Source organism: Lygodium microphyllum, chromosome 17 (assembly GCF_053477565.2).
Source record: "Lygodium microphyllum isolate KBCC chromosome 17, Lygodium_microphyllum_v1.1.10, whole genome shotgun sequence".
NCBI classification, from domain to species: domain Eukaryota; kingdom Viridiplantae; phylum Streptophyta; class Polypodiopsida; order Schizaeales; family Lygodiaceae; genus Lygodium; species Lygodium microphyllum.
In genome coordinates this window covers 50,197,290-50,205,297 of record NC_141151.1, presented here as the reverse complement: position 1 = coordinate 50,205,297, position 8,008 = coordinate 50,197,290, and positions in this window count along the sequence as shown.

Sequence of the window (8,008 nt, the reverse complement as noted above, 5' to 3'; positions counted from 1 at the left end):
TCATCCATGATATTATCCTTGCCCCGAGTGTGTGAGATGTTGAAGTCATAGTTATGTAAGGTTGCCACCCATCGTCTTTGCTTAGGAGTCAAAGTAGACTAAGTCAAGAAGTATTGGAGGACTCGGTGATCGCTTTTTACTTGGAAGTGGCTACCATACAAATAGTGGTGTCATTGCTTGATGGCATGGAGGATGGCCAACATCTCTTGGTCATATACATTCATTTGCATCTCCTTCTCATCAAGCTTGCGGCTTTCAAATGCAATCACACCATGCTCTTGCAACAAGACTGCACCAATACCTCGGCCACCACTGGCATCACAATGAATGGTAAATAGCTTAGAGAAGTGAAGGCAAACAAGGATGGGGGCTGAAGTAAGCGCGTCCTTTAACTACTTGAAGCTATGATCCACAGTGGCATCCCAAAAGAATGACTCTTTTTTCAAGAAATCAGTCAAAGGTGTTGCAATGGTGGTGTAGTGCTTAATGAAGTGTTTGTAGAATGAAGAGAAACCAAGGAAGCCATGCAAAGAAGTGGTGGTGGAGGGAGTGGCCCAATCCTTAACACATTGCACCTTTTTTGGGTTAGCCTATATACCATTTTTGCTCACAATGTGTCCCAAGTACTCCACAAATGTCTACATGAATACGCATTTTCTCTCCTTAGCAAATAGTCGATGCTCTCTCAATATATCAAACACCTCTGAACGTGTGTCAAGTGCTTCCTAGATGACTTGCTATGAATGAGGATGTCATAAAAGAAGACAAGCATGGACTTGAAGAAAAAGGGCTGCAAGATTTTGTTCATGAGGCTTTGAAAGGTGGCAGGGGCGTTAGTCAGCCCAAAAGGCATCACAAGAAAATGGTAAAGTCCACAATCAGTCTTGAAGGCCGTTTTGACCTCATCTCCTGTCGGCATATGAATCTGATGGTAGCCATCAATCTTATGAAAAAGCATTCCCCTTTTAACTCATCCACCAAATCGTCAATTCATGGTATGGAATAGCAGTTCTTCACTGTAATTTTGTTCAAATCCCTGTCGTCAATGCACATGCGAAAGGAGCCATCTTTCTTTTTGACTAAGAGGACATGGGATGCATAGGGGGAAGAACTCGGTTCAGTAAAACCCATCTCCAACAACTCCTTGATTTGCTTTGCAACCTCTTCATGCTCACACTTGGAGAGTCTATAGGGGGGTTTATTCACTTGCTTGGAATGGGGCTCTAGGTCAAGTGGGTGGTCCACTTGTCTCTTGGGAGGGAGGGATGTAGGCATCTGAAATAAGTCATTTTATTCCTTAAGTAAGGCCTGCAAGGTAGAGTCATGTGATACTACAGAGGGCTGATCAAAAGTTTCCTTATTTAATTGCAAAATAAATATTTGTGAGCATTTCTTAAACTCACGTTTGAGTTGCTTTGCTGTAATGAGGTGAAAATCAACATGATCTGGAACTCCCTCTAGGTGGATAGGGTGTCCATGCATCCATGTAAAGCTTAGAGAAGTCCATAGCAAATTTTCCCAATTGCTTTAGCCAATCACAGCCCAAGACAACATCAATGGGGCCCATATCTAGGGCAATTAGATCAACCAGTGCCACATAATTTTTAGCCAGGCATAAGGGAACTGCAGGACATACTTGTGTGCTAATTTCTTCTTCTCCATTTGCTACTTGGACCTTCAAGGGGTGGTGTAATTCCATAGGGGTACATCTCAACCAATCAATGGCTGATTTATCAACACAATGATAAAAACATGCTTTCCATTGATATTGCCTTGAATGCGAAGGGTACTGGGGCTGCGGGAACTCGTCCAAGCATCCAAGGAGATCAAGCAAAGGGAAGTGGGAGGTGGGTGGGATGTTAAATCAAGTATCTATGAGGGAGCACCACCCGGGTCAAAGGGAAACCCATCCTCCAAGTCATAGAATTTCTCATGATCAACATCCTCCGTGGGCTTAGTCTGGTCAATGGCCAGGTCATCCTCTTCATTGTGCCAATATTCCATGACATACATGCTATGAACTTTGACCTTAGCTGTCTTGTACAGGCATTTGAAGGCATGATCAACAATGTGCTTATCTCCACATTTAAAGCATAGGCCCTTTTCTTTCCGTTCCTTCACAACATCTGGGGAGATGAACCATTGACTACTGGATCCATGGAAAGGTGACACAATGGACTGTTTATTTTCAGCATACCTATTTTTAGTAGTAGAGCCTGATGATGTCCCAAAAGTGTCCATTTTTAGTAGTGGGGTAAGTGGGTACTTTGGGACTGTTATTAGGCATAGAAGTGCCTCGAAAACCACCTCCGTATGGGGCTGATCATGAAAGGATGTAGGGAGGCCCAACACCATGCTGAAAATGCTCATTCTGACGGTACTTTCTTGCATATCTCTCAGCCAGTTCGATTGCATCAAATAGTGTGGGTTTTTGGGCCATGATATCAGTCGATAGACTCAGTTCCAAACCGTAGATGTACTTGTGCAATTTAGCATCATCACTAATTCTTTCCACATACATGGTCAAGTTCATGAACGCCGATTGGTGTAGTCACATACAGTGAGGTTACGTTGGTCAAGAGTGTACCATCATCTTATCAACTTTTCTTTTTCCACAAGGGACACAAAAACTTGGACCATATAGATCCACCAAGGGTGGGCAAAACCTTCCAAATGGAGAGAAGCAAAAAGTATTTTCTAATCATCAGTGCGAGGGTAGATGTTGAAGTAAGACTACAACTTGGATGTCCATTCTTCCAAGTCAGATGGGGGATTGCCTATTGTACTTTGTTAGGATGACCTTGTCATGCAGATCATAGGGGCCATGCTGCCCATGAAATCCTTGCTGTCCATGCATCCTGTGGTGGCCATACATGCCCTGTTGTCCATACATCCCTTGTGGTGCATTCAACCCATGTTTTCCATTATAGCCATGTACTCCATGATTGCCAGGCTGGCCATTTGTACCATATTGTCCTTGATGGAGCTGATTCATATGTGGTGCATGGGGGCTCCTAGGTAGAGCAGGTGAAATTCGACCCAAGGTGAGAGAAGGCCTCAAGTGAATGTTGCCGGCATGGTGGATGAGGGAATTCAATAGGGGCTCATCATGTGTATGAGAGGGTTCCCCGATCTCATAGGTAGAAGGGAAAATTTCCTTAGCACCAAGTATACCCTATGGGCCATGCGACGGTTCCTGATATGGAGGGCGTCTAGACTCATGTCTAGAGTCATTGGTCTTCTCTTGGGATGAAGCACTCGCTAACTGAGCAACAAGAGCACTAAGCTGTTCCAAGGTCTATTGGGTCTTTTAGTTTGAGATACCCATGTGCTCGATCACTTCATCAAACTTGGACATCTTTTGGCGGTGGTTGGTGACCATATCATTGTGGCGTTCCATATGATAGAGCTCATGTTGGCAGAGGGTGTGATTGAGAAGAGTATACGGATCCATTTTAGGCATTTCCTCTTGTATTTCACCATGGTAATCTTGCACTGAGCTTGGTTCCTTATTCATGGAGATCCGTGAGTCTCTAATCTCCCTCTTGAGTTCCTCTTGGGCCTTGCTTTTGCCTTTCTGGCTAGCTATCTGGGTGTAGTCCACAGGACTTGCTGTCAGTAAAAGGGGCATAACTCTTTGTGGGGAACTCAGATTGATGAGTTTTTGGGCTCAAGTCAAAGGGGACGACGGCCTCTTTGAGATGAGCTATTAACATTTATGACAAAAAATTATCAGAATTTTCTGTAGGAGGTTTACAGTGCCTGTCATGGAGCTGTCTCCATCTTGTCCACAGTGACCCTAGTGCACAAAAATGGGCATAACTTTCACACCGTAACTTTGATTGGGGAGATTTTTTATTTAAACCGGAGGGGATGAAGTCCTCTTCAAGATGAGCTATAGGATTTACCCCCAAAATCAAGACAATTTTCTGCAATGGGATCTTTATGACAGTCTTGCAGGACTGTGACAAAAACACTGCATGTCCCTTAGTACCAATGTCTTACATGGATAGAGCATAGATCAAGGGGCCTGATTTGCCACATCAGTAACATCTTGAGCATACTAAACATAATCTCGAGCATCATTTCATACCCATCAACTCTGCCATTCATGCATAACTACATTCACTGCCATACATCTCCATTGACTGCATGTACTTCAAGTGTGAGATCATTGGGGCAGGGGAGTGGAGCTCATGGAAGTACATGCACCTGCAAACAAGTATTGGGCTCCAAATCATTGGGAGGTGGGCAAAGTTCCCCCTGGGCTGGGTTGTGCACCCCTTTAGGGTTTTAAGTGGTAAGGGAGGGTCACCTCTCTTTTGTCTTACCACCTTGCCTAGCATCGACCTTTTTCCTCAGTCAGAATATACATGGCAGACATTTTTAATTAGCAATCAGCATGAGATACATTGGAAAGAAGACATTGGGCCTTTTCATGAGATGCAAGGAATGATGAAGGTTGGGGTAGGGGTTACCTTGGCAGTCCAATGACTCACTAGATGCTAATTTACAATGGCTAATATTCATCCAATATCATAAGACAAGGTAGGGGGTTAATGTCAGCCATTACAATGAAATTCAAGAAGAGGTATGATGCTTGTATGCAATCTTGAATCTCTCCAACAATGGATTAAGCTCAGCAAGTGGCTAAATTGAGAGATTAAGATCAAAATGGCCTACCTCTTTAATGCTTGTGAAGACCATTGAAGCCCGAATCATCATTATGCCACTTGCTCCATTGATTAAGTCCGATTGTTGGTTGGGCATCCGTGGAATAGTGATTCAGCATTTGAGTGCTCTTGCTAATGAAGAAGGCTCCCAAGCTTATCCCTGAGCTTGAGCTTCAAGAATGGGAAGCTTCAAGTGAAGCTTTCATGGCTACCTGCAAAGCTCCCATACATGCTGAGCTCAATGGCTTCATCCGGGCAAGGGAGATCCTTCACGGGCTGAAGGGGTTGTGGGGTTGAGCTCTCTAGGTCAGAGAAGGCTTCAGTTTGAAGAATCCATGGCTGCCCCAAACTGTTTCAAACAGTCCGAGCTGCTGTCCACCATGGAAGTTGATTCCAGAGTCAAAATGCAAGGGGAAAAGGAAGGAGTATGCTGAATTAGTGCCCAAGAGTGCTGGGGAGGTGGCAAAGCAGGAGAAGGAGGAGGACAGGGGTGCTGGAAGAGGCAGGCAGCTCAGTGCAAAATGCGCTGCATTTTGCAGGCTGTTGCCTGTTGTCCCTGATGGGCTGAAGGTAGTCACTAAGGTGCTTGCCAGGTAGGAAATGGCCCTGGGAAGCTTGTGGGAGGGCTGAATATTGAGGTTGAGGGCTGGGTGTAGTAGGAAGAAGGGATTTGGGGGCAGTCCAATATGGGAGCTTGAGGGAACAGCTTGATGGGGAAGAGAGAGAAGTCTGGAATAAAAAGTAACTATGGTTCTTTTTCCCTTCTCTAAACTATTGAATCCCCAACTTGCCCTGGGACTCCTAAAAATTGCATGAAAAGAAGTGACGACATGCTACTTTAACCGTTTTACCTCTAGATATGTTTGAGTCTCCAGCCATAGCACCTGCTTGCTTCAAAAAGCTGAAGTTAACTATAGTCCTTCTTGTTGTGCCTGTACCTGTAAGCTGAGTAACTAGGGTTTTTGGGATTTGAAAAGAGAGAAAGGAGAAAGAGGAAAAGGACCGAATCCTGAAGCTATAATACCACTTGTAATGAAAGAAGCTAAGAGGGGAGAGAAGGAGAGTTGAGGAGAGAGAAAGAGGACAAGGAGAAGAAGGAGGAAGACTAGAAGAAGAGAGAGAAAGAGAGAAAAGAGGAGAGAAGGAAGGAGGAAGCCATGGAAGCTAGAGATGAAGGTGAAGAGTATGATCTTGATAATAACTGGTTGCCCTAATCTGGGGCTCTTACACCTTAAATACCCCGATCAGTGTGACAGGGTGTCTAAACCCTAGTCGGTGTGTATCCCGCTTGTTACAAAATCTCTACCACTTATGATTGTTATCCTTAGTCATAGCATCGAAAAAATAAGAAGGATCACTACAATCTTTGACCATGAAATAGTCTAGATATAGAATATATCTACATAGTAGTCTAGCTGAGTATATCTATCTGGTGATCTAGAAACCCTTGTAGACCTACATAAGACTACCTCAATCAGAGCATCTGGTCGTCCCATAAGTCTTATAAGATATGATGCTATCCATGGTCTTGTGGCTCTCCCAAATCAACAACATTAATAGGCTATGCTAACAATGGCAGAACCCCTGAGCATTGGTTAGCAATATTCCCCGCCACTTTCAAGGGCACGGCGTTTCAGTGGTATGAGAAACAAGCAGCAGGAACTTTTGGCACATGGGATGACCTGAAGTTGGCCTTCCTCACTAAATTCAGGCGTGAAGGTTTTGAAGAGCGGATGCGAGAGGAATTTATAAATTTAAGTCAGTCCTCTGGAGAAAGAGTAGAAGCTTATGTCTCATGAATGGAATCCATCCTGAAGAGATGGACTAACCATAATTTAGATGATGGCATTCAGAAGGGGGTGTTTCTCAGAGGATTACAACCAGAAGTCTATAAGTTTGTGGAGCTGCAAAGACCAGCCACACTGCAAGCTGCAACAGAAGGTGCAAGACTGTACGATGAAGTGGAAGCTAGATTGGCGATGAATCCAAGAAGAGGAGTCCTATCTCCTCTGATGCCAGGAATGATATACCCACCAAATGCAGTCACAGGGATAGTCCCCTACCCCTACCAACAGATGTCCCCAGTATCACAGTACAGTGCACCAAATCCACAGTGGCCACAATCAATGCCTCAAGTGATGGTTCAACCACAACAACAATGGTCCCAACCAATTTCCCCAATGCCAAATCAGCAGCAATAGTGGAACCCTACCAACTGGAGCCAACAACCAACAGTTCCAATAGGAGCTCAGAATCAGAATCAGAATAGAGACCCCTCTACGCCAGCCCAACTTGTTTATGCAATGATTACAGAGACTCCTCAAAACCCTACTGCAAGTATCTCAAGAGGAGAAATCTTGAAGGATTATTTATCCAACTCAGTTGCAAATATCAAAAAGGAGTTGATGGATGTGATTATAGAGCAGTTGCAGACGCTAAAAGTGAATACCGCTAGCATATCCAACATTGCAGGAGCGGGAAGAGATGTGATACGGTGAAATGCTTGGTGTGGTAAGTGTCATCAAGCAAGCCATTTAGCCACTGAATGTACACAAAAACCAACCATTCCTGGAGCTTTCTGTTCCTACTGTTTGCGGAAGAACCATACAGAGGATATTTTCTCTCTGAAGGAGATGCATGATAGGCGAAGGAAGGAAGAAGACGCAATATTCAACTTGCTGGAATCCAAAATGACAACACAAGATATTGGACCCAAGCCTAGAGAGTTTGGTCCTAATTTCGGACCCAGAAGATTTCCATCTCAAAGTTACAGAGGAAGACAGTCTGGCGGTGGTCAGAGATCAGAAGTGGAGTGTTACAGATGCAGAGAAAAGGGACACATTTCACCAAATTGTCCAAATCCCAGAAGGTTAGTGGATTACAAGCCCTTATGCAGTCGATGCAAAGGAGAAGGCCACACTACAAAAGACTGTCCAAGCCCAACCCTAGTGAAAAACAGTGCTACTGATAATCCGGCCAAGGCCCAAGAGCCTACCTCCAATTTAGTGGAATTGGAAGTTGCTGCCCCCATCACGCGTGCAAAGAAGAAGGAACCACCTATCCATAAAGAAAATAATCCTCCTGCTAGAACAGTAAAGTTCAATCTTCCACCAGAAGAACAGAACAGAACAGAGCCTAACAGTGTCGTATAGAGCACCACAGTGCCACAGAGAGTCACAGAGACAGTTCCAAAGAAAGTACCAGAGGTCCAGGAGATAGAACAGGAGGAAGTGCCACAAGTGGCAGAAGAAGTCCCCATGATACCCCTGTTGGAAGAAAAAGGGAAAATGAAAGTGGGTGTCGCCCCATTCCCTAACCGGTTAGAGAAGCCAGTG